This window comes from Notamacropus eugenii, chromosome X (genome assembly GCF_028372415.1).
Source record: "Notamacropus eugenii isolate mMacEug1 chromosome X, mMacEug1.pri_v2, whole genome shotgun sequence".
Classification (NCBI taxonomy): domain Eukaryota; kingdom Metazoa; phylum Chordata; class Mammalia; order Diprotodontia; family Macropodidae; genus Notamacropus; species Notamacropus eugenii.
In genome coordinates this window covers 76,094,417-76,121,488 of record NC_092879.1, presented here as the reverse complement: position 1 = coordinate 76,121,488, position 27,072 = coordinate 76,094,417, and the positions used below count along the sequence as shown (strand labels likewise).

The window sequence follows — 27,072 nt, the reverse complement described above, 5'->3', positions numbered from 1 at the left end:
GGCCAATTTGAATGGAATGAGAGTGCATGAAGAAAAAAAAATATGGAATAGGCGGGAGCTCGATTGTGGAGGGGCTAAAATGCCAGACTCCGGAATTTCCAAAGAAGTATAAGCTTCTTGAAGTCAAGGGCTGTTTTTGCATTTTGTTTGGGAGGCTCCAGGACCTAAGAGAGTGCTTTGCATACAGCAGGTGCTTAAGAAATACTCAAGAAATGATGTCATCATAGGCCTATGAAGAGGAGAGGGGAGAGGGGAGAATGAAGGGCAGAGCACAGGTCACCAGAAAAAGCAAGGGGTTCTGTTCTTATGGTGCCAAGTGGGTGACATCTTTGGTATCAAAGAAACTAGAAGTATCTTTGATTAAAAATGTTTCTGAAGCTTTAAGAATTTCTACTTGTTTTTTATTTTTTTTTGAGTATCCTTTGATATTTTGTGCAGAATGACGACACCATTTTCCCCCTCCTTCGAGGACAAAGGTGTGTTTAATTACCCTGGACTGCTCAAGTCCTCTTTCTCAGATGACCAAATGAACTGGATAATCCCTTAACTCTTCAAGCACCTTGGCAAATGTCAACCCAGCCTCATTTCTGGCCACACTCTCTGCCCGACTGCAGGTTTTTATTTTGATAGTTAATTTTTAAGCAGTTTTACTGCCCCATTGTGTTAAAGATAATTCCAGTGCCCTTTATTGGGAGGGGGAGGGGTTGTTTACAAATCTGCCCAGGGCAGCTCCTTGATGCTTAAATTTAATCCACTAGGCCTGTCCTGGTGCCAAATGTGCATTAGGCTCAATAGCTTTTGCCTTCCTGGAAGAAGAGGGAGGAATCTTATTTTTTTTTTAATTCAGAATAAAAAAAAAAGATGTTTCAACAGTTTGGAGGAATTTTATTACTACTTCTCATTTACACAATCAATTTGGCTTCCCATTATCTGCTGATGTGAAAATCTAGGAAGATAAGATATGGACTGCAAAGTATTAGGGTTGGAGGGGACCTTAGGGCAGGGAATGTCCGAGGGGAAAGGGATCTTAGAATACACAATGTTACAGCTGGAAGGGACCTTGGACAAATCTAGTCCAGCCTTTTGATTTTTCTGAGGAGGAAAGTGAGTCTTAGAGGAAGGAAAAAGACTTGCCCAAGGTCACACAACTAGTAAGGTGTAGAGTTGGAAGACCTAGGCCAGGGGTGGAGAACCTGCAGCCTCAAGGTCACACGTGGCTCTCTAGGTCCTCAAGTGCGGCCCTTTGACTGAATGCAAACTTCACCAAACAAATCCCCTTAATAAAAAGTTTTGTTCTGTAAAACTTGGACTCAGTTAAAAGGCTACACTCAAGGACCTAGAAGGCCACATGTGGCTTTGAGGCCATAGGTTCCCCACCCCAGGTCTAGACTTTAGTTTTGGTGCTACCACTAACTAGTTGTGTGGCCTTGGGCAAGTCATTTTCCTTCCTTTAAGACTCAGTTTCCTTCTCAGAAAAATGGGGATATTTCCTGTCTTGCTTCCATGTCATAGGGTTGTTGTAAGGCTCAAATGAAATGATGGGTACAAAAGAGCTTTCTAAACTATAAAACCCTCAGTTCAAATCCTGACCCTGCCACTTACTATCTGAATGACCCTAGGTAAGTCATTTTATCTCATCTGTAAAATGACAAGATTGGACTGGATGAGCTCTAAGATCCTTTCCTCTTATAATCTATGACCTTATGCCAGCCAGAGGCCCTGAGTGGCACTCAAATCAGGCTGTATTTCCCAAAGCCAAACCCATGGGGACTCAGAGACTGGGGATCCATTACAGGCTACATAATGCTCTTCATTTATCAGATGAGTAAACCAAGGTTAAAGTCATCAAAGATAAGTGGGTGAGTCAGGCAGTTCAGAACCAACCAGATTTGGGAAAAGGATGTCTGCCCTGGTCAGGAGATAGGGCTGCCCCCTCAGTGTCAATCTGGTACCTTAGACTTACAGGGCTAGTGGAAACAAATATAAAAGCAGGCAGAGGAAACAATCCTCCTTCCTCCCAATCTTTGCCCACTTGATTATGAGGTACTTGCTGCCTCCTCCCCCTCAGCATGTGTGGTTCCATCTGTGTGGGTGCTCCCTCCTCTGACACAGATAGCAGCTCCTCCACATTGCCAGAGCTGGTTTTATGAGCAACTGTCGATAAAAATTCATCACCTAGTGGCCAGGCCTATGGTGCTTGGTGGGACCTGCCAGGGCAAGCCCTTTGCTGGCAGAACCTTTGAAAGGCCACTTCTGCCATGGGAGTAGACAATGGAAGGAAGAGATAGCCCATCAGACATCAGAGGATGTCCTTGAAGGAACATGACAAGCCATACTCCCTCTACAGGTGAGGAAACTGAGGCCCATGGAACTAAAATAACCTGCCCAAGCTCACACAGATAGTAAGTGGCTGAGCCAGAATTGCAACCCCAATTACCTGGCTCAAACCCTGTCTTCTTTCCTGCCATTACTGAAACCCTGCCCCTGAACACGTGAACTGACTCCGGGACTTTCGTCATTCCCTTGTTCCCAGGTGTCAGTGTCCTTCTTCCCCAAATGATTTTGTCATCACTCTGTCCATATTTGGCATTACTTTTCTATACTCCTCACCCAATGGAATAGAAGCTCATTGTGGGCAAGCACCATTTTCTTTTTGACTTTGCACCCCCAGCACCTGCATGGTGCCTGGCACATAACAGATGCCTAATAAATGCACACTGAATGAACAGATGAAAGAATAGATGCATAGATGGATGGATGAACAGGAATGAAGGATGGCTATGCTGACTAGACTATGGGGAAAAGCCCCCTGTTTGTAGGGGCCACTGAGGGCTTTTTGCAATGAGCTCCTTTAACTTTTCTCAATGAATATCATCCAAAAATCAAAGGTGGAGAACTGAAAGAAAGCATACAGGTCATCTAGTCCAATACCCTAACTGTCCAGATGATGAAACTGAGAGCAAGGAAATCACTCGCCCAAGGTCACATGAGTAGCAAGCATTCGTAGCCAGGCTGTCTTATCCCTGTACCATTTTCCTACTTACCTTGATAGGTAGCATCGGCATAGTGTTAAGGGCCCTGGATGATGGTTTTATCCCCAGCTCTCCCAAAAAACTCACTCAAGCCAAGTCACCCAATTTCCTTGGGCCTCAGCTCTTCTAGATGTCAAATCTAAAGGGCTATAGTGAGAAAGAAATGAAATAATGGCTATAAAAGTATTCTGCCATTCAAGCAGAAGTGGATACTGTAACCCAAAAGATGGGAAATTGCTACTGGGCCTCCATCTTCAGCCTGATGCTCAGAAAGTCCTAGGAGTCATTTCCTGACTTATCAGACTCGAGGACACCTATTGTGACCCTTAGGTCAACCACTGGTATAAGGAGAAGAATTCTGTTCCTAGAGCTGAACACACTTTCAGGCCATCCGAACCACATGACCCTGGGGACAGGCAGCATGGCAGAGTGTGTTAAAAATCCAACCTCAGATATTTAATAGCTGTATGACCCTGGGCAAGTCACTTAACCTCTTTCTGCTTCAGTTTCCTCACCTAAATGAGAAGTGAATCTAATTTGTTCATTACTCTTAGTTTTTCAGCATGAATTTCATTTGTTCCATGTCAATGGAACAGAACTGATGACCCACTCTCTGGCTATGCTTTTTGGCAGTATATAACACCAGAGGTCAGCGGTCCCAACAGAAGGAAGTCCCTGATGATTCCATTTCCAAGGTTTTCATAGGATCAAGAGCTGGAGGGACTTCATTAAATCATCTAGCTCAATACTTTCCTTTGATGCTTGAGGAAACTGAGGACTAAGCTAGGGAAGGAACTTACTCTTAAGTCAGAGAGCTGGAAGTTACAGAGCTGGGATCAGAACTCGGGTCCATTGGAGTGGAGTCTTTTCAAAGCCAATTGGCAGAACAATTAGGCATCCCTCAGCCACACATATCCTTTTGTCTTAGAGGGTTGATTTTTATAATCAGAATATTGGCTGATTGGTACTACTATTGGCACCTTGGACCTGGGGAGGGGGCTGAATGCCGATCTGCCTGCCATATTGTCTTTTACCCACACACCTGGGAATTCTTGTGGCTACCCTTCGGTTCACCAACATACTTAGCCCTACTAATCAAATAGGATAGTAATTGTAGCAGCAACGACTCACATTTACGTAGGTTTGCTGTTTTCTCCTTCTCAGGCAGGAAGAGAAAACACTAGCTAGCAGTCCTGGCACAGCCCAGTTGACAATGGAACTGGGAAGTATGTGGGAGCACTGGGGGGGCAACATCGTCCCTTCTCAGTGAGGAGAAATCCCCTCCACTTTCTCCTATGTTGTGCAGTTCTCGGCCCACATCCCTTCCAGCTTGACTCATTTGGTTTCAAATTAAAGGGAATTTTCACAGATAATTCTCTTGAGAAAACCAGTAAACTGACACTTCTGTTTGGTGCAAACAAATTAAGGTTGTTTAAGTGTTTGCAAACTGCAAACTGAAGCCCAGTTCCTTAGAATCACTGTTGATTTTGTTTTTTGACCACCGCCAAATAGTTCTTCCAATAGATAAAGCTTATCTACAAAGAACGGAACGGCAGGAATCTGTCTTGTTTCCCCTCTCTCTCATTATAAAAAATGGTTTGTTTGAGTCTTTACGCCCCCACTCTCCCCTCTTTTAAAAGCATAATTTCTCCAGATAGCCTTGGAGAAAGTAAAGAGTTTTAACAGTACAAGCATCCAATGTATATATAGGGTAGGATGTGAGGGAGCAGCAGCCATGTGCACTGGGGTCCCTAGACAGCCTAATTCACCCAGTAGAGTTTTTTATTATAGACGCAAAGTTGGGCGGGGGGAAGGATGGATGGGAAAGTAGATTACGCACTTTATTTACTCCGTAGATGGCAAAAAAGAAGAAAACCTGTAGTTTTATCTAGGACTGTGGACCAAGAATTGTCTTCGACAAGCATCAGCTCTGTGTGTGATACACAGTTAGTCAGACCACACATAACTGCTTTGCCGGGGAAAATCCATTAGGGCCATTTCATGAGCATCAATTGCTTGAGACCCATTGGGAGAAAGGTCAGAATAGAGTCCCCCCAACCCATTCCAAGAGTCTATAAAATTCTCCTCTCCCCAAAGGCCCATCTATTCCTCAGCAGTCACCCAGCCACCAGATTCACCCTAGTAAGATAAATCCAGAGGAAATGATCCCCACAGCCAGTCCAGGCTCAAGGTATTCCTCAAATGCCCCTGGGAGCTGATGGAACAAGCTGGGGACAGGGCCCTACGGATGAGGCATCTTGAATGGAAGTCATGGTATGGCAGAAAATAAATGAGGTGCTTACCTTGCAACTTTTCTCGGCTTTCTTCTCCAGTGAGCTTCCCCCCACTCCCCAAAGGGCTTATCTGACAGCCAGTCCGACCCGACAGTCTGATCTGTGCATCGATTCCAGCTCCCTAGCCTGAGAGGGACTGTGGGTCTTCCTTCCCTCACCAAAAAAAAAAAAAAAACCTCACAGCTCTCAACCTCCTACCATGTTATAAAACATGGTAGGGAAATGTCAGAGTGAGATCTACAAGAGACTGAGTGCACATTGAGCATTTCCGTTTCCCCGGGGGCAGCTCCCTCTCTCTGATTAATGAGGCTGGGCTGCGCCCTGGGACCCATGGGATGAGGCCATACAGCTTAACACTTGGGGGGGCACAACTATCTTTTCTATTTATAAGGCCAGAGTGTATTGTCTTCTGAACTTGTGGTCACATTCAGTGTGGGGTTTGTGGTATCGCCCAGCCTACTTGTTTCTAGAGATGGGCACTGTGGTTGGGTAAATTTTGGTATGTTCCACTGAGAGAGCAAAGGCTCTAGGTGGGGTACGCCAAGCTCCCAGCAGCCCTTGGGTACTTTGGGTTTCACTTCTCTCAGGATGGATAAGAGGTGGTTCTCATAGAAAAGAGCAGCAGGATTTGCTGCTCCCTAAGTCAGGACCTAGAATGTTGGAGATGGAAGAGACTTCATCTAGACCAGCCCCCTCATTTGACAGAAGGGGACAGTGCAGCCCAGAGAGAAAGTAGCAGAGGCACGATTCAGATACATGTCCTCTGGCTCCAAATTTAACTCTCCTTCCCCTAAGCTACTGGGGGGGGGGGCAGCAATATATTTCCTCTTTTCCCCAAGATTGATTTAGAATTTAATTATCCCTAAAGGCAGCTTAGAGGGACCTAGACTGATTTTACTCTACTGCTCCTTCCATCCCCAGGGCCCTTGGATCAGAGACTCAGAGTGGACCCCTAGCTCTCCCACCCTCCAGAAAGGTTCTTAGGCTCAAATGTGCCTACCTTGTGACTTAGGAACATCCCAGAGCTTGGGGCCTTGGGCTGAGATGCTCCCAGGCACACAGGGCTGCAGCCATAACCTATGAGCCCCACAGACCCCACACTACCACTGTGACTCCCTAAGCCAAAGAATAAGGCATGGGACATCTGAGCACCAAACCTGCTCCTTGGATCCTACCACTAAGTTTGGAGAAGCTAGGCTTCACAAGACTGGTGGAGAAAGTATCAAGGATGAGATGATCATATTAAAGAAAGGAGTTTATACTTCTATAGACCAAGTATCCTACCTTCTTCCTTCTATCTTACTCATCCCCTTGCCCTCCTGAGTCTCATTGTGCTGTAGAGTTTACCTCAGGCTCTTGAAAATGCTGTTAATGGAGTACAAGCCCTAGAGTACTGAGGAAGGACCATACCATGGGCTGAGCACCTCTCATCTGAGCATGGGCCTAACTCAATGTGGAGAGACTCAGCCACAGGGGGAAGATTGCTCTGGGCCCAGAAACTCACCTGGCTATCTGCCAAAGCACAGCAGGGACTGGCATCCTTGGGGCTGGAATGGAACTCAGAGACCATCTAGTCCAATACCCTCATCTTACAGATGAGGAAACCGAAGCACACAAAAGTGAAGTGATTTGTCCAATGTCATACAGGCAGTGTCAGAGGTGGAATTTTAACCCGGGTCCTCATCCTCCAGAATCAATATTCATTCTACTGTACCACACTTCCTTGGATCCTTGGTGTATTAAAGTCTAATAATAATAACATCTAAGATTTACATGATTCTTTAAGGTTCTCAAAATACTTTACATATCATCTCATTTGATCCTTACTATGACCCTGTGAGGCAGGTGCCATTATCCCCATTTTACCTATGAGGAAGCTGAGGCATGGAGAGATTACATTGACTTGCCTGGGGTCACACAGCTAGTATGTGTTTTAGGCAGGATTCAAACTCATGGCTTCCCTTCCCAACTCTATCCAGTGTGTACCACCTAGTTATCTCAGACATATGAAAAAATAGCTCCCATGTGATGATTACAAAATATGTCTATTCTCTTATTTGAGTTTTACAGCCACTGTGGATAAGGGAGTATAAGTATTGTTCTCATTTTACAGATGAGAAAAACAAGGGTCAGAAGAATACAATAATTTGATCAAACCCAAGGTTTCCAATTCCAAGGTCCTTGTTCTTTTTCTTACATTCAACATAAGGGGAATAGTCCATCATCTGTCATCATCATCTAACCTAAGTCAGGTTAGAGCCAGATGGTGGTGGACTTTCAAAACTAGGCTGAGGAATTTCTGTTCTATTCTGAAGGCAATAGGGAGCCCCTGAAAACTTTTGAGCAGGGGAGTGACAGAGTCGTGTTTAAGGAAGGTAATTGTAACAGCTGTGTGGAAGATAGATGGAAGAAAGGAGAGACAAGAAGCAGGTAATCCACCAAGGATCTGTGATTTCATCAGAGTGAATACTCACTTCTCTGATGCTACTGGAAATCATGCCTTTTGGTGGAAAGTTTTCCTGAGTTGTTGTGACCAAATAGTCCATCACCCCCATGGCCACCTGCGGCAAGTGAGCCTCCTCACCTTTAGCTGGATGGCTCTCCAAAGATGATAGAAGTCATCATCAGGCTGATGCAAGAAGCTTTCCAAGTCTGGTATGTCACCAGAGCTGGCCTTCCACTGGCTGAGCCTTTGAAAACCCAGAGTCTCCTGCCCACCATGAGGAAGATTCAATGTTAGTGTATCCAAATACAATCCCTTCTCATTTTGGGCATGAGTCTGAGCCTTTGGTGAGAAGAACTTGGTTCTGTGGGACAGATATAACTTGTAGGATGTAGTATCTACATTATTGTTGACGTTGGTCCTTCATTTTCAAATGGCATCACAGGGTGATGTCTTGACTTGTGTGTGAAGCGGATTTCAGTGAGGCAGAGTTGCACAAAATCGTTATCCTCACTCTCTTCCTAAATCATTAAAATGCAATGGTAAAACAAAAGTTTGGCAATGGCTTGGGATGCAGGGGATGACCTTGGCATCGTCAATGCCTGACCAAGCTCCAGGCATTCCACAGCACTACTGGAACAAGTTATTCTCATTCACCCATTCCTTTGGGGGGTGTCTTTGCATACTTGGGGTAGACATCCCTCTAGATCACCGATGGGTTTGAGGCCTGTCAGTTATTGTCAATCTGGTTTAGCCCATCTGCTGAAATAGTTTACTGGGGTGTGGCCACTGAGCGTGCTATAGCTTCTTGGAGTCACAGGTGAGAGTTGGGGGACAGGTGGACACCAAAGGTAGATGAGCAGCCCTGAAAAGTTCACAGCAGCCTTCTGGCAACCCCAGAGGTGCTCATACTCCCTGAATACCCCATATCTACATTATAATGAGATGCCAAATGGCAAGACTTTTGAGTTGGACTATACCAATTGATCTATGCAAATCAAAAAGAGTCTGGCTTGATTAGGTTTGGAATAAAGCACCATCCCCCTACAGGTCTTTGGCTCAAGTCTGCTCTGAGCTGACAATATTATCGAATCAGAGAGGAACAAAGTTGGAGGAGATCTTACAGACTATTGTCCAACCTCCTTATTTTTTTTACAGTTGAGGAGGCTGAAGCCCAGAGAGTGGAAGGCATGCAGTGACTTAGTGGCCCAGGAATCTCACTGGATGCAAAGTCAAGAGACTCCTGCCTCTAAAACATGTGAACAAGGACAAATCGCTTCAAGTCAACAAATTAGTAAGTAATTATTAAGTGTTTACTATGTGCCAAGACATTCTAATGTAGGAAGACAACACATAAAAGGGAGTTGAAAAGTGGGGAGAGGAAAGAGTGAGGGGAGGAGAAAGTCCCCCAAACCAGGACAGTGTGGAGATGTCAGGAGCATGGCTGGCTTGGGCACTTCACAAAATGGCTGTTCTGAGAAGATCTCACCAATGGCAGGAGGACACTAAGGAGAAGAGGGGTGAAAAAACTCCGAGGTCATGGTGGAGAAGCCCAGAATGTCAGGAGTGGAGCTGGGAGAGGGGTGATGGAGCTTACTTCTCTGGATCTCAGTTTCCTCACCAGGTCTTCTTTTTGGAAGCATTGAGTAGTGGCTAGAGAGATGACCTCAAAGTCAGAATGATATGGGTTCAAGGCACCTATGACATATTGTCACAGCGGAACCCTGGGTAAATCCTTTAGCCTCCAAGAGCCCAAAGCAACTCTCTAAGACCACGAATGGCAAAGCAGTCATAGATCTGAATTGGCAGGGGAATTTATCAGGATCTCCTAATGAAGACCAGTCAAGTCTTTCTCAATTATTCTTGGAAGTAATTATGCTTCATCCTAATGCCTAGCCCTAAGTAAATGGCTCCAACCTTAGTAAGTTTCATTTGCTGCTTTTCTACCTTGTTATGTTGGCACAACAAAGAACCCTATTTTTTGTGATGCCTGTCAGGACCTCTTATATCACCCTCCAAGGCAGCCAGGTGGCCCAGTGAATAGAGTGCAGGGCCTGGAGTAAGGAAGACCTGAGTTCAAATTCAACCTCAGATGAGCCGTGTGACCCTGGACAAGTCATTTCACCTCTGTCTGCCTCAGTTTCCTTATCCATAAAACAGGAATGATAACAGCACCTACCTTGCACGGTTGCTATGAGGATCAAATGAGATAACATTTGTAAAGTGCTTAGCACAGGACCTGGCTAGGCAGAAGGGCTGAACCAGGTTGACAGTAAGCAAAAGACCTCAAGCACATCCCTGAGCTGGAGGGTGTCTACCCCAAGCATGTGAAGACTTTCCCCTGTGGAATGGGATGAGAAGAATTTGTTCCAAGAGGCATGAAGGAGGTTGAAGCAGGCACTGTGGAGCGCTTCAAGTTTGGTCAGACATCAAAGATGCCGAGTTCATCCACTGCATCCTGGGCCATTGCCAATCATCCCCAAAATCCAATTCACTTGAGACTCAAGACATCGCTCATGATGTCACTGGTGCTCTTAGAATATGAAGGAGAAACAACAAGGCATTTAATAAATGTTTGTTTCCTGTTTTCATCTATATCAATGTCTTCATTTTACAGACGAGTAAACTGAGGCCCAGAACAGGGGAAGGGACTTGACTAAGGTCTTGCAGGTAGAAAATAGCAGAGACAGGACCTAAACCTGGATCCCCTGAGCCTAAACCCTCTTCCCATTGCCTCAAACAGTGATGCAGCAAGAAAAGGAGTTTTGAAATACATACATAGAACAGAAATGTACCAATTCAAACTCTTCCTAGAACCTCTTTGTAATTAAAAATTGGGCCTTCCTCATTGTTAGTCCAAGGTGTAAGAGCCTAGAACTGACCCCATCCTTATTATGAGGAAGCCTCCCAGATCTGCCTTTGCTCACTTCAAAGAGATTGCCTAAGCCAATGTTCCTCTGTATGCTTCACCATTGCAACACTTCTGTTGCCATGGAGTGAATGCAGGCAGGGCCCCTTCTGGAAGGAAGCTCCCTCTTATGAATTTCAAACTTGGAAAATTCATTAGAGTAAGACCAAGGTCAGAAGAGAGTGCCTACAGCGATCAGATGGTGAAGAGAGCAGGGAGCTGGATGACAGCTGGAGTCTGGAGAGGATAATAATGAAGGTGGAGAGGGGAAGGAAAGAGAGCCTAGATGGAAGGGAAAAAATATTGACAATGTGCTCATGCTACCCACCTCCTGACCAAGATGGTGAACTCAAGATGCAGGATGAGGGACACATACATTTCCAGACAAAGCCAATGTGGGGATTTGTTTTGCTTGCTAAGTATATTTATTATCAGAGATTTGGGTTCAAAAAAACAGTGTGAGGAGGTGAGAGGGCAAGGAGGGGTAAGGACAGGGTGGTAAAAAAAAGCAAAAGAGGGTCATTGAGGCAGAGGGAGAAAAGAACAGGAGGAGGGCCTGAAAGAAAAATGTCAGACAGGCAGGATGACTTTGAAAGTTATAGGTTAGTCTTCTTATATCCTTAAAAGGAAAAGCAAACTGTACAAGACAGAGATTTACAGTCTCACGTACTCGCCGCTTTTCTGTACTAAGGTCAGAGTGAAAATAAGAAGTCACAACAACAACAACAACGGCCTGGTGCTTGATACGTCTTCTCTTGACGTTGTGCCAGGTGGGTAGAGTGAACCTTTTTGACAGTCGCTTCTCCTGGGCACCCAGCACCTGCAGGACTTTGCAAACTGCAGAGGGCTAGAGTAGGCGGTTATTTTCATTAGCTATGAGCCTTAAATGGTTTGGAGGCTGTAATGAATCTGTGACTTGATGTTCTTTTTAAAAATAGGATAATAACTCAAAAAATTAGGAGACAATTGATAATAAATAGCTTTCAAGTACCTTTGATCTAAAACAAATTAGAAAGCAGCCCCAAATGAGCCCCTCAACTCTGCTGCCAAAGAGAATTCTTCTCCTAGTGCGACCAGGAAAGCTGCTCCAAAGTATGTGGGAACAGTCCCAGCTTTCAAAGACAGGGACAGACTGTGTAGAAGAGAAAACCTGTGTGGCCTCATTAGGGGGAGTCCTAATGGCCAAGCTGGACTGGAATATTCCCAACTAACAGATGGGCTCCAATCAATTTCATTTTCCCCCAACCACAGGGAGCAAACTTCAGCAAACTCTAGAGATCAGAGAAAGATGCAGCCAATTTAGCTCAGGCCACTGGCCCAGGGGATGGACTGCTCCCTGCAGATGGTCCTTGGTTTGGAATACGTGCAAGGGAGAGGGCTCATGTCTTGAAAGGCCTTCTTGCATGGCTTGGTATAAAGAAATAATGCAGCTTTATATTCGACACATCCCTTGCCCTTTAAGGAGGCCATGAGCTGGGCTGTAGAGCAGGGGCAGAGGCCCAGTGGTCTACAGCAGCCAGCCCCTCCAAAGTCATCCTGGTTCTTTCTGGAGCTTACTTAGCCTTGTCCCAGACAGAACAAGGCCAGGGGACCTAGCTGTTTGCTCCTCACTCTTGCTAGAATAGCTAAGTCATCCACTAGATGGTTTGGGACTTGGAAGGGAAGTCAAGAAGACTGGATTCAAATTCTGCCTCAGACACTTAGCTGTGTGACCCTGGGCAAGTCACTTAGTCTCTTTCCATTACAGTTTCCTCATCTGTAAAATGGACATAATAATAGCACCTACTTCACAGTGTTGTTGGGAAGAGCAAATGAGATAATATATGTAAAGTGATGTAAAATTGTGTAAATGTCCTAGAACTTACCTGGCTGCCAGTGGCAGAGCTGAGCTCAGACCAGAGGACTTCTAAAGGCTTGCCCGGCTACCTTGAGGCAGGCAGTTCCCTGTGGGAAGACCATCCCTCTCCTCCTTCTGTCTCTTGCTTTCTTCCCAGAAAGCCCACCTCAAGCAGCCTGCCCGAATCCCGCTGGACCTCATGCCACTTGGACCTCCCACCATCACTGCTTGGTTCTTCCCCTCTCTGGTACATTTCATCACTATGGGCAATGGGCAAAAGTCCTTCCCCTAGTGCAGTTCAGTCATCCTTCGGAGTGTGGAGTCTAGGAGCTGCCTAACTGGCTCTCCAGTCCATTCTTCCTACTGCCCTGGGGACTCTCCTCTTTTCTGCCCATCATCCCTTTTGGCAAAAACAAAGGCTGGTGACTCTGGAGAGTCAGGGCAGGTGGTTTCCTCTGGTCTCTCTGGCCCTCAAGCAGATTACATAGGAAAATGTATGTAGGGTGCTTTGCAAACTTCAAAAGCCTACATGAATGTCAGAACTGACATGAATGTAATTATTATTAATGTCCATTGAAGGCACTTAGAGTCCTGAGAAGAGAAGCCATATCATATGGAAAACCGCAAAGAGGCAGATTTAAACTCAAGGGAAGATAAAGCTTTCTAACAACAAACCAAGTTGTTCAAAAATGCAACGTGCTGCCCAGGGAGGTGCTGCATTCTCCGAACACCGAAGGCCTTTGAGAAGAGGCTGGTGAGCACTTGTCGGAGCTGCAGAATAAGGGATTCCTGTTCAGGTATGGCTTGGATGTGCCACCCTCTGTGGTCTGGACACTCAGAGTCTGGGAGTCTATGACTTCCTGTCCACTATTTTTATTTTAATTGGTCCAGATCTGAGATTCCATTGCGGGGGGTGGGGTTGCTCCAATTGTACAAAGTCCCTCTTTTCCTCTTCTGACTGAGCAGCAGTCTGGTGCAGAGGTCCTTGCCATGACAATCTTTCTCTTCCTTAGAAACGGGCTCAATGAAGGGAACATCTGCCTCATCCTGAACCAGGAGTACAGCAGGCGTGACCTAGAATCCAAAGATGGAGAGCAGTCCATGCAAGGACTTCATTGGAAGATCTGGCGTTATTTAGTTGGAGACAGGAAGAATTCAAGTTGGGGGTGGGGGTGGGGGTGGAGGGAAGCTTCAGGACGTGATGACTCTTCTCAAGTATTTGAAAGTTTGGCAGGAGCAAAAGGGAGTAGATTTCTTCTCCTTGGCCACAGAGAGACAGACTCAGAGCAAAATGGGTGGAAGTCATTTGATTTCCCTGGGGCCTCAGTTTGCTCAACTGTAAAATAATGGTCATTTGAGTTCTTGGTAATGTAAAGGCCCAGAGAGTAGCTTGAGCGGACCAGGAGGCTGAGGGACTTACAGCTTATTACCCACCAGTCTGAGCGAGTGGGAACCTCCAGCTTCTCTGGATCTAAGGCTGCCTGCCTGTCCCCTACACCAGCACTGCCTCTCCCTCCATAAGAAGAGCACATCATCCCCCCCTTCTTTGTATACTCAGCACTGGTACATGTACAAATATATATGTACATGTACACTTGTACATAGTACTCAGTACTGAGTACATAGTACTGACACTTGCACATAGTAAGTGCTTCATGAATGTTGGTTGGCTGAGTGGCTCCACAAAGCTTCAACTGCATGATTCTAGGACTAGGGAGTAGAGAGGTGATTTTATTAGGGAAAATCAAGTGGGAACAATGGCCCACACTAGTACCTGGAGGTTGCTAAGCCATTTCTGTGGCCTTTCAGGAGGGCTCTCCCACCTTCCACATCCTTCCTTCCTCCCCTCCTTGAAATACTCTGTCACTAGGCAAAATATTCTGCCTTTTCAAAACTGGCCAAGGTCATACAGAAAGTTGAAGGAGAATGGCCTCAATCAGGGGATCTTTTCCTTACTGTATTATTAAGGTCCCCCTTTGGCAGTTTGGTGAAACCTAGTGGTCCCTCCTCAGAGTAATGTCTTTAAATGCATAACATCAAATGCAAAGGGAACCAGTCATATTGAAATAAAGACATAAACTTGTTTGGGTTTTTTTCCCACCCAAGATCACAAACCTCTTGAAATCTTCCCATGGATCCCTGGTTAAGAGGCCTAGATCTGGTGTTGAATCTTTTCTCCTGGCACTTTGTGGCTGAGAGGGCTCCTTTTGGAGTAGCCTGGGGACTGGTTGATGTGGGGCTGCCTCTGCACCCAGACTGTCTAGGTGGGAAGTGATTCTCACACTGCTCCTGATTGGGAGATCCATTTTTAACAATTCATTTCCTGTCCCAGGGGGGCAGTTTACAAGAAATGCAAATTAAAAAAAAAATCTAATTGGTAAAAATAAAATAAATAAAAAAGTAGCCATTGAAGAAACATGGTCTTCTTTTCCCCTTGGGAGGCTGGGCTGCTGGTGTCAGGGGCTCTTAGCATCCCCAGGTCAGTTAAGCACATTTGCCAACTAACCTGTGGGGCTGAAGGAAATGAAATCACTACAGAAAGGAAAAAGGAGATTGTTGGAGGTGGTTTTTGGTAGATGCTTGCTGGCCACTGGGCAGTGATGCTGTCTCTGGGCCCTATCCTTCAGGATGGTGGCTGGCTGGGTTGGAGGGGCTCCCCTCACCTCCCCAAGAGACAAAGAGCCTCATGTTGGGGACAGAGAGAGCCTTGACCTGGGAGGATCCTGACCATGTGACCTTGGACAAGTGCCTCAAGCCCTCTGGCTCTGGGTGTCCTGTTTGATAAGTCGAGGGGCTCATCTCCAAGGTCCCTCACAGCCCCAGATGGTTAGAGCCCCAGCTTCCCATGCTCAGTTCTCAGCCTGGTCTCCTGTCATTGCCAATTTGGCCCCAAAGTCAATAAATTCCAAGGCTGATGTGCAGCCTTGCTCTCCTTCCACAGCTGTTAGCTGCTGTCTCCCCCATCCCAAGCCCTCTCCTTTCCTTTAGGGATTTGCACTTTCTCGCAGGGTTAAAATCCACCCCCTCCAACCACCTCCAGTTCAAATTGTGCATGCAAAGTATTTTGTTAAACAAGCATTTGGTTGTGACTTGTGTCTGTAAGTTAACAGTTGAGATCAGTATAGACTGTAACTATGCCGTGTGCGTGTTCATCCTTCGTTGCTGAAGAAGACCATGCCATCAGAGAAATAATGACATGACTTGCACTTGACTTTTTCTGTTTTGAGTGAAGGAGGGCTGTGCAGGTCACCAGCCTCACTTCTCCTCCAGAGCCATCTGAATCCAGTGACCAGATATTCATCAGGATGACTGGAGATGACCCAGGATGAGGCAATTGGCATTATAAGTGACAGCTAGTGAGTGTCAAGTGTCTGAGGTGAGATTTGAACTCAGGTCCTCCTGACTCCTACACTGGTGCTCTATCCACTGCACCACCTAGCTGCCCCACATAACTATGCAAGTTTTCACATGGATCCCATTTAAGAAAATATAAAGTGGAAAAAATCCCTAGAGACTTGAATTCTAACCCCAACTCTGCCACTTATTACTTGTGAAACCCTGGGTAAACCACTTCCCTCTGGGCCTCAGTTTCCTCATCTGTCAAATGAGGAGATTGAATGAAATGCCCCTTGAGGCCCAGTCCAGCTCTAAATCTATGCCTGGATGATTCCCAAGGGCCCTTACACTTTTCCAGTTGATCCCTCACTGTGAATAAAAGACCCCAGAATAGGTGGCCAGAGAGAGGAGGGAGGGACACCACATCTGAGGAAGAGAGGGTTCGAGGGACAATGAGCCCTCAGAAAGAGGAAAAGGATCTAGAAGAATCATGCCAGAAAGACCAAAGAGAGCCTGGTCTTGTGCTTGGTAGCAGAAGCCATGCTCTCAGTGCTGGGCCAGTGCCACTTAGGCCAGACTTTAGGTTCCCAAGGTCTGTGTGTTAAGACAGGTCAGAGTAGAGCTATACCAAGCACAGGGCACATGGGATACTGCCCCAGGTGCCACCACAGAATTCTTTCCTCCCCAAAGGCATTGTTTCCTTCCCTATACTTTGCTCATAGTTCTCTGAAGGCAACCATACTAGACTGTTGCTCTGTGGGTCCTGTTACCATGAAGCTCTACTCCCCAGGACACGCTTCCCATCTCCACCCCATCTTCTTGAGTGCAAAGGCCCTAGTCTCTAGAGGATGGGCTGCCCCTTGCATTGCAGCATGTTTGTACCCACCATGGTGAGACTGTTCTCTGTTCCCTGGAAACTTGCCCCCCCCCCACCCAGGCCTCCACTGAATTTGCCCCAGTCGCTGTTAACAGCTAGTGATGCCTCTGGGTCAGGGAAATGGCTTTTCCCTATGCTTCCTCAAGTCTACCACCCCCAGGAGCTGCTACTTTAGCTTGGACCCTTGAGCATCTGGAGTTGCCAGGATGATTCATGGGGGAAATGGAATTTCTACCTTGGTAATCATTGGTGTCATTTTTATAGGATTAAAAAAATCCAATTTCCAGGAATTTACATAAAGCACATAACGTCCCCTTTCCGGGGCATTTATTTGATTTCAGTTTATTACCTTGCAATAAAATCTCCCTTATTTCAGGGGTTTAACACAGAGATTGAAGGCACTGAGTTTTTAAAATTTAATTGAATTTCATCTTCTAGGCTGACTTCTTAGATCACATCTTTGGAGAGTTTCACCAGTGGATTGGAGTTGTGAATCTTTGGGTGGATGACAGCGCCTCTAACATACTTTCTAAAGACTTTGTATTTATTTTGGTGTGTCCATGTTGTGCCCTGGTACACACACACACACACACACACACACACACACACACACACACACGCCCCACTTAGAATGAATTTCTTCAAGGCCAGGAGCTATTTTTTAAAATTGTTTTGCCTTTATATTCTGGGTATCCAGCACAATGCCTGACACCTAGTAGGAGTTTCATAAATGTTGGCTGGATCAAATTGAATTGAATCCCAGAAGCCATGGCTCATCTCTCCCTGGGCTGAAGTTGTCTTCCATGGACTTGGCTGCTCAGCCCCATGCTGGGCAGTCTTGATGGGGAGGGCTGTGTAAATACAGGTGGCCCTGGCTGCTATGGGGAATTTTGTTTCCACATTAAATTTATAGGTTTTAACTTTGAACGCCTCCCTGCTTTGGAGAAAAACCAAAAAGCAAATGAATCCAAAGGATTTTATTTTTTCCTTGGCTCCTTTTTTTCAAACAAGGATTCGCCTTGTTTTCCGACAAGGAGGGACAGCGTGGCGGGCATAGTGGAAAGAACATCGGATCCGGAGTCAGGAGACCCGCGTTCCAGTATTGGCGCTCACCCTTCCTTTCTGTATAACCTTATGGGCAAATTGTGCTGTTTCTCTGGGTCTCAGTTTCCTAATCTGTAAAATCTATAAAAGAGGCATACTAACACTTGTGTTCCCTAACCAACAGTGTCACTGTAATTGAAGTATTTTGTAAACCTAAAGTAGTACAGAAATGAGATTCACACTCATCTCTGGACTGAGCATGATGGAGTCTGGTGCACGACTTTGTGGTGATTGGATCATGAGATCCGGAATTCTCCCAAAAGCAAAAGACCTTACCAGCCACACTGAGCAAACCAAGTGGATGAAGAACGCTGTTGATCTTGACTATGCTGAACAGTTGACCAGATAGACCGTGGAGCTCATACACACAAATCATTGGTATAACAAACCTTGGTAGATGGACAATGAGCTAGGACCTGAATTAAATAGGAGGAGGAGAGTAGGCCCTATTTGGGGGGAAATGCAGTGCTTTTAATGACTGTAACTTATTTCCTAAATGAAGGCCCCTCTTTTTAACATCATTACTATAGCAGTGACATTGTATGACTGTGAGTCATGAAACATTATATTCTCTGAAGAATTGAAGGTGCAATTCATCCACAGGGAAATGGAGGGGTACATGGTGGGAATGAGCATGCTCCAAACTAGGAGTCACTCAAGAGAAGTGGTAAAGGATGTGGTAAAAGAAATAAACTGCAGATAGACCTATAATTTCATTGGTGCGGGGAATTTCTGGATGGGGAAATTCCTTCCACCAATGCTACAGGTAAGGCACCATCTACGCCACTTTCAGTTTTAGGGAGTCACCTAGAGCGCTAATAGCTTAAATTAACTGTCCAGGGTCATACAGCCAGGAGGTATCAGAAATGGAACTTAAGCCCAGGATGTTCCTGGCTCTGAGGCCAGTTCTTTATCCACCATACCATATAGGCTCTGATCAAAGAGGCATACTCAACAAAGAAGATGGGCTGGCCATGTGATGATGACTAAGAATGACTGATGGAAACCTGTATACCCTGCTGGTGGCCTTGAGATATCAAGAGGATGAGAGGAAGTCCCCAAACTCATTTGGAAGACCTCCATGGAGAACTTATGGGGGGACACAGATGAGAGCCACAGACAGATACATATGGGTAGTGACCTGCTTACCTCAATAAGATCACAGATTCATTGGACTTGTGGACTGTTTTAGTTCCTACACTTCTCCACAGAAAAATCAAATGCTTTATTTACTACGTAGATCTATTTCTGTTGGTTCTTGGAGACACCCTTCTCTGGCTTTCATAGATTTCCCAGTTCAGCATGGATGTTGTTAAAGTTCCTTAGAGGCTATATCAATGAATGGTAAACCTCTAGCAGGTCCTAGACCTGAATCCTGACCCAGCACTAATCTGTGGGTCTGTTGTCCAGGATCCTGCCTAGCTAAGGTCATTTGACATCTTTAGGTTCAGCACCAGCTTGTCACAGGGTCTAGAATCAGTGGGCACCTATTGCCAAATGCAGCAGCCCCAGCCAACTCTTCAAGATTATCTCCTAAGTCATTGGTAAGGAGCAATCCGCAACATGGAGAGAGGACCCACACCTAGGAAAGCATGGTGCCCTTTGATTGATTTCTGTATCTCAGGGGATAGAATGGAGATTGAATATCCAACAATTTGGTTGGCCACTCTCAGCTGAAATAACGGAATTGTCTCTGAGATGGGCTCATGAGCCACTTATGTATAAGAAATCATTCTTCTTTGTCTCTGACTCTCTAGTCAGTGCTCTTTCCACTCTTGACCTTATACAATCATGGGATTTAGAGCTGGAAGTGACCTTAGAAAGCATCTAATTCAATTCCTTCATTTTACAGATACAGAAACTGAGTCCCAGGGAAGCTAAATGACTTACCCAAAGTTATTTGGCCAGAAGTAAGATACGAACCCAGCTCTTTTGGTTCCAAATCTAGCACTTTTACCTAGACCAGGCCTCCCATTACCCTCTGCCCTGCATCCCTGTGAAGTCTATAGTCCTATACTGCCTGATATTCATTTCTCTTGTTCCATGTACATTGGTATGACCTTCTGGGCCTAGAACTGTGTCACTCATCTTTGAAGCCCCCACTGGCCCTGGCACCAGGCTGGGCACATCATGGGTACTAAATGAGGGCTTGTTGAGTGATGTCCCAGGACAAAGCAACTAGCATCAGAATCTATAACGTGGATGTGAGCTGTACAAGTTTTAGTCTTGAAATCTTCCCTGGAGTTAGAGAAAACCCAAAAAGCTTATGATCCTCCCTTATGAGACTATGTAAATGTTGTGGTTTATTTGCAGACAGACTCCTCCTGAGGGCAGGAGACTATTTCCCTAGTGGCTGCGGAAGATCTTTTGTCTCGGTTTGGGACCAATCATGTCTTCAGGCTTGAAAGCCAGGCAGAATGATAGGGTTCCTCTGGGAGAGGGTTGGGGGGAATTGCTTCTTCCCAGCCAATTTACTGCCTTCACCCTTCCGTGTTGAAAGTGTATGAACATGTAGGGGGAAAGGGAAGGCAGGAATCCCAATCAGAATCCTCCTGAAGCTGTTCTCTGGCCCAATGGGCATTTGGTAAATTCCCACCACTATGAGTTCACACATGTTCTCCTAAGTACTCAGGAGGTTGAAATGCCCAGCCTCATATGTATACTTTGAAGGCACTGTTTATTGTCTCAGGGGATTTTTGTTTTAATCAACCTTCTGAAGGCCAAGGAAGTGATGTCATATCCTGTTTTTGCCAGCGGTTATGTACAGTACCCAAAAGACACTGGGCAGCCAAGTTAGCTTGTCACCTGAAGCAGGAGAGAGAATCTAAGCTGTTCGGTTGCCTTGCTGAAGGCGAAACAACTCAGAAAACAAGTCTTCCTAGAGCCAAGTGGCTTGAATAAGGCAGAAGAACACTTCTGGCCTTCCCCCAGGAATGCTCCCAGAGAACAAGCATCCTAATTATCGATAGTCATCTATGGCAGAATTGGGGAGTGTCACACCCAGGAGGGAATGAAGTTTCTAATGTTTGAACTCCTCTGTCTCATTGTAGAGGTTAAGACTGATGTCCAGAGGCAAAGGGACCTGGGCTGACTCACACAGCAAAGCCAGAGCCAGGCTCCAGGTGCAAGATCATATTTGTAAAGCACTTAGCACCATGCCTGGCACATAGTAGGCACTTAATAAATGCTTGTTTCTTTTCTTTCCTCTTCCTGAGGTCCATTCCTGTGTGCTTTCCACTAAGCCAATACCACATTGCCAAAAAGCACGCCCAGGGCTACTCTCAATGTTTGTGTGTTCTGGTTAATTCCCATTGCCCTGGAAGCTGGATGGAGTTCACTGAGTCCTGGGTTTGGTCTCTAATCCCAACTCTGACACTTACCAGCTATGGGATCATGGGCAAGTCCCTTAATGTCTGTGAACTTTAGTTTCCTCATCTGTAAAATGGGCATGATCATTCAATTCAAAACATTTACTAAGTGCCTACTTTGGGCCAGGACTTATCTCCCAGGGTCATTAGGAGAAAAGAGTTATTATTTTTTTCAACTGACAACTACCTTGAAGGTTTTCAAAACACTTTCCATGTGTTTTTTCTTTTGAGCTTAACAGCCAGATGTTGCAAGTCTTATCTCCATTTTGCAGATGAGGAAACTGAGACTTAGAAAAGTGAAGTCAGTTGCTTAAAGTCACAGAGCTTAGTAAATGTCAGAGGCAAGACTTGAAGCAGTTTCTTTCTGACTCCAGAGCCTGACATTTTATCCCCTGCATAATATTATCACTCAAGGCACTATGGCTAGCAAGTGTGAAAGGCTCAAATTCTAGAAAATTCTAAGGTTGGCACTTAGCACAGTACCTAGTACATAGTAGGTACTTAATACATTGAATGGATTGGAATCCATTCATTAAAACATTCATTAAGTGGCTACTGTATGCAGTGATGTGGTAGTTACTGGGGGAGATACAAAAATGCTAGGAAAACTCTGTTCCTGCCCTCAAGGATCTTACAGTCTACGAAATGTTAAAGGTTAGAGACGACCCAAAACTGAACAAGACTTGCTCATGAAGACTTTCCAGTTTGGCAAAGACGAGAAACTAAACCTGGGAAGCAATTTCTAGCCTGGGGATTAGGGAAGGTTTGGTGGAAGATTCTAGAGTGTTTTAATCTTGTTACATCTCAGAAAATGGAAGGCAAGAGCCTGAAATCATTGTTGAAAGGCTTTTTGGCTGAGTTCAGAGGTACTTACAAATGAGCCCTGGCACTTGATTTGGTTTGCTTTGCTTTGTAGATCTAAGTAAGTGCTGAAGATGGGGCTCCTCTGAAGTACAGCAATGACTTTTGGCAAATTGGTGCCATCGATCCTGTCTATTACCTTCCGTTGCATTAGTTACTTAGAATGACCCTTATTACCTTAGACTCCAAATGCTTCACAACAAAAAAAATTATGGAGCCAGGCTCTCTGGCCCATTTGAGAGAGCAGGCTCCTATAACCCCCTCGGGAAAGGGAGGGGTTGGAATGGGGGAAGCAAATTCATCCACGTGCATGCGCACACATACACACCCACACACACACTGCAGCAAACAATAGGCTGAGGGGCTGAGGAAATATTCGCCAAGGCCCCTCACCTTGGCATGTTCCTCATATTTCAGGGCAGTACTTAGGACTGCTGCCTTAAAGAGTCATTGAATCAGGGAGCGGGAAGAGCGTTCGGGGATCATCCGGACAAAGTCAGCTGAGAATAAAGCTTAGAGGGAAACAGGATGGCTCAGTGGTTAGAGCACTGGTCTGGGAGTTAGAGAGGTGAATCGAGCTGGGGCTCAGTCACTAACTGCCCATGTGTCCTTGGACAAGTCACCACCTCTCTGTGGCCAACGTTAATCAGGTGACATGGAGCAGGCCCTGCCCTCAGGGAGTTGACAGTTTGGTAGGGGAACTTTCATTCCTTCATTCATTGAAAATCTATAGTGCCTTGGTTTTTTTGTACAGTTTTTATACAGAAAAGTCTGGGTCTGCATTTTTGAGGATGGTTTGGAACAGTATCTACAATTTTACTCTACCATGATAGAAGTTCAAAGAAAAAAAATCTCAGTTTACAATACTTATCTTTTTGTGATATTAGATTCCAAAGTAAGAGGTTCAGAATAAAACTTTGGCAATGAAACAAAAAGTGCTGTTACGCACAGTACGCTGAGATAGATGCTGGGGAGACAAAAAGCTAAATAAGACAGGATTCCTGTCCTCAGGGAGCTTATAGTTTAATGGATTCTGTTACTATAGAGCAAACTGGATGGAGCCTAGACCTGTGATTTTATGGCACAGAGAACTCTTGAGTGAGGGAATTCCCATTATTAAGGCAGGCCAGCATCTTCTCTACACCTAAGAATCTTAGAGAATTGTCTAGAGTACTGAAAGTTTAAGTGACTTGCCCAGGGTCACACAGCTAGTAAGAGTCTGAGTTCAAATCTGAACTCAGGTCTTCCAGATTCCAACCTTTCACTATCCACTGAGCTGCTTTGGACTAGATGACCCCTAATTTTCCTTTCCCCTCTAATGCTGTGGACAAGCTGTGTCTACACAGCGAACCAGGTTGTTCTTCCTGGTTACTAACAGATAAGAGGTAAGGGCATCTAGTTTGGTTAATCCAACCAGTCATATGGCTTTGTGTAAAAAGTCATACAGCCTTGAAGAGATGGGGAAGGTTCCCGGGTCTCACCAAGCCTGGGTGCTCACTTTCAGATATGGAAGGTATTGCTGTAGCAATAATGCCCCACAGAGAGCCCCAGAGACCTGAGAGAGGGAATGAGGCCTCTTAAGTACGTGCCTTACTCCCAGCCAGGGACTCATGTACTGGGAAAAAAGAGAACCTTCATCACTGGGTTGTTTGCCTTGAAATACCTACTCCTCCCCCACCCCCACCCCCACTTCCCTTCCTGGATTTTTTTTCTGTATGTACGAGGGCTTTTTTTTTTCCTTTGGAAGGAGTTGGGGGGAGCTTCGATCATCCGTGTGAATGTCTCAAGGAGGATTAGTAGCAAGTAACAATTTCACAAAGTACATGTCTGCTGCTTGTCACTGCTGAATCTCTTTTGGATTACCTAACAGCATTACAGAAAATATCCTTTAAGATTAATCAACAAATTGACTGGTTCCGCTGGTACACAGGCCACTTGACTGGACAGCTGGTCTCATGGTGAGGGAGAAATGCTGTGAGGGGCAATTGTTCAGACTTCTGGCTGTCACGGGGATAGCATTTCCACCCACTTTTTCTCCCTCTAAGACACCGTGAGAGCAGGTCTATAACTGCCATCCCACATTCCTCTTGAGTATGGCACCTGTTTTCATCCATTATAATCATTTTTTCCAAAGGAAAGTTCATCCTGAGAGTGGCCAAGGCAGGCCTAGACAGAACATTCAGGGGTTCGAAAAGCCCCTTCTTTAGGGACCAGCTTTAGCATGGGTTCCTGCCTACGGGGTGTGTAACTGGGCACCTCCACATGGTCCCAATTCTAAGAAAGGGACAAAGTCCCAGTTCTTGGCTGGGGAGATCTGGCCACTGGACCAATGTGCCCCAAACACCTAGGTCCCTTGAATTGGAGGCTCAAAATGCACCACCCCAAGCTGTCCTCACTGCCCAGGAGTTCTGAACCCCAAGTTCCTTTGGGGTTGTCCGCTTCCATTTTGCTAGAGCCATGCCCTGTGCTCTCTTGGGTATAAAAACAATCTATTTCCCCAGTCTTCTGACCAGACAGGTGCCTTTTGGGCATCTACTCAAGTGGAGCCTTCTGGGATCAAAATGTCAGGGTACTCTTGGTGCCGAATGCATCCGACAATGCATGGCAGGGGAAACTAAGGAACAGCACCTCGCCTTTAATTTCCTCTGGATATTTTGTTCAAGATAAAGGAAGAGCGGAAGGCAGGCAGGGTGGGAAGTGGAAGGCAGGCAGGATGGGGAGTAGAAGGCCTTGTTGCTCCCTTTGACAATCATACTGGCACCTGACAGAGAAATGAACATAGGGCAGTGGGACTCTTCCTGGAGTGCCTTCCATACCTCCTTCCTTCCAGGCTGGCTTTGTCTGGAGTCCTCTAAGGCTATATCCAGCCAAGTGGAGGGGCACTGAAAGGGGCAGCTCCAGGGTGACCACCCTGTACCTGGCACTACTCTCTCCTAGCTGTGTGGCCTTGGGCATGTCCTTTAACGTCTCTGAGCCACAGTTTCCTCATATGTAAAATGAAAGAGTTGGACCAGATGTCTTCTAATGCCCCTTAGAGATAGTATAGTGGATAGAGTCTTAGATATAGAGTCAGGAAGACCTGAGTTTGAATCCTACTTCACACACTTACTCAGGTTCATTTTCTCATCTAAAAAATGAGTATTATAATAACATCTATATCATAGGGTTGTTGAGAGGATCAAATGATATAATTTATGAAAAGCATTTTGCAAACCTTAAAATGTTAAAAATGCTGGCTATTATTGTTATTTTGCTATTATTAACATTATTATGAGAATGCTTATTTCAGGAGGTCAGAACAGGACAGCAAGTATTGATCATGTGCTTGCTGTGTGCAATTTCCATAGGACATACTCATAGAATCATGGGAATGAGACTGAAAGGGGCCTTAAGGATCGCCCACTGAATCACAGCACTCCCAACCTAGAAGAGAGTGAATGGAGTGAGAATGAAATGAGAATTCTCCCTCCAGCCACGTGAAAGAAAGTGGAAAGAGCACCAAAATGACGAAAGCAGAAGGTGGTGAAATTATAATGACCGAGGTCGGTCCCGAAGCAGAAATCTGAGAAGGCACTTTGACTCCTCCTTTGCAGAGATGGAGGACACTGTATACAGTGTCAGACTTCTCCAATATGTTATTATTTCTGCTCTGCTGTTTTGTCCCTGTTTTTCACTTTTTGTTATAAAGGGCAGCTCTCTGATGTGAGGGATGCCCTGAGAAATACAGGTGACAAAAACTAAAGATATCAATACAAATTTATTTTTAAATCAAGAATTTCCTCTATCACAGGCCCTATAAGTGGTCAGCTAGCCTCTGCTTAAGGATCACTAGTGATGAGAGAGGGATTTGATTGATTAAGCACTGGGATCAGTGAGACAGACCCAGATAAGAGAAACAGTTTGGGTTCAAGATCTCCAGTTTGCTAATAGCTTAAGGGAAGCTGTGAGGACTGTTCTCCCATTTCCGACCTAGCCCTTGAGAGGAAGCGTGACATAGTGTTGATTTAGCATCAGGAAGAACAGGGGGTCAATTCAAATGAGACAATATATACACAGTGCTTTGCAGACAGCAAAGTGCTAAAGAAATATTGTCTATTATTATTGTTGTTTTGGTGATTGCTATTATCAGTGTTTAAATCCTACCTATGACACTCGCTCACTGTGTGACCATGGGTGAGTCACTTAACCTTTCTGAGCCTCAGTTTACCCACCTGTAAAATAACAGTTGCAGTAAGTACCTATCTCACCCAGGTCTGGTGTATGGCTCAGTTAAGATAATGATTCCCAAACTTTAAGGGATGGGGGAGAGGTTGGACCCATGGTCCCATTTGTACAAAACTTCCTGGGTGAGGAAACATACTCTCTGCCTCCAGTTTTCAAATATTATACAAATGCTCGTTATTGTTGCCTGCTAAGAGACTATAACAACATTCTGATTCAAAGCACGTTATCTGGGACTGGGTTGGGTAGAAAAATGGAGGAGAAAGGAACCTTGAAAGAAAAGGAAAAAGAATTCTAGATCCTGCTAAGTGATAAAGGAAGATAGACTCCTGGAGAAGTTCAATTCCTTAATTTACAGAGTATGAAACTGAGGACCAGGAAAGTGAAGTGACTTGCCCAAGGTCCCTCAAGTCTCACCCTGACCTCAAGGAGAATGCAGTCTAGTAGAAGGGAGCCATATGGAAAGAGGAGAGGTTTCATTCCTCATCACAACCTCTTCTCCTCTCTTCTAGGTTAAGTGCCCTGAGCTTGAGAGTTACTTCTTAGAATGGGTTTCATCTGATCTCGGTGCTCCAAGTGATGGGGCCCGTGGAACCCCATAGCTCTGGCTCTTCCCTGAGTTTGACTGCAAGAGGCTTCTACGTGGGAGAGCCCCATGGCCTGCTCCTCAGGGGATAGCAGCTGCCCACCGGATGCCATGGAGCCTGGAATGTCTTCGGTTCCCTCCATGGCCAGCCAGCACAGTTAAAAGAAGCTTTGTTTCCCGAGGGTTTGGGAAACAAGGCCCCACT

The 27,072-nt window shown here is 45.4% G+C and overlaps 1 protein-coding gene across 1 annotated transcript in view; it reads right to left on the bottom strand.

Moving 5' to 3' along the window:
* GPR174 (G protein-coupled receptor 174) overlaps window positions 1–5,670 on the bottom strand; it is a 46,930-nt gene extending 41,260 nt beyond the window's left edge. Inside the window, exon 1 of the mRNA XM_072627141.1 lies at window positions 5,336–5,670. The gene's annotated coding sequence lies outside the window, so the exon portion shown is untranslated. The remainder of the gene's footprint in view (window positions 1–5,335) is intronic.
* Window positions 5,671–27,072: the final 21,402 nt, after the last annotated feature.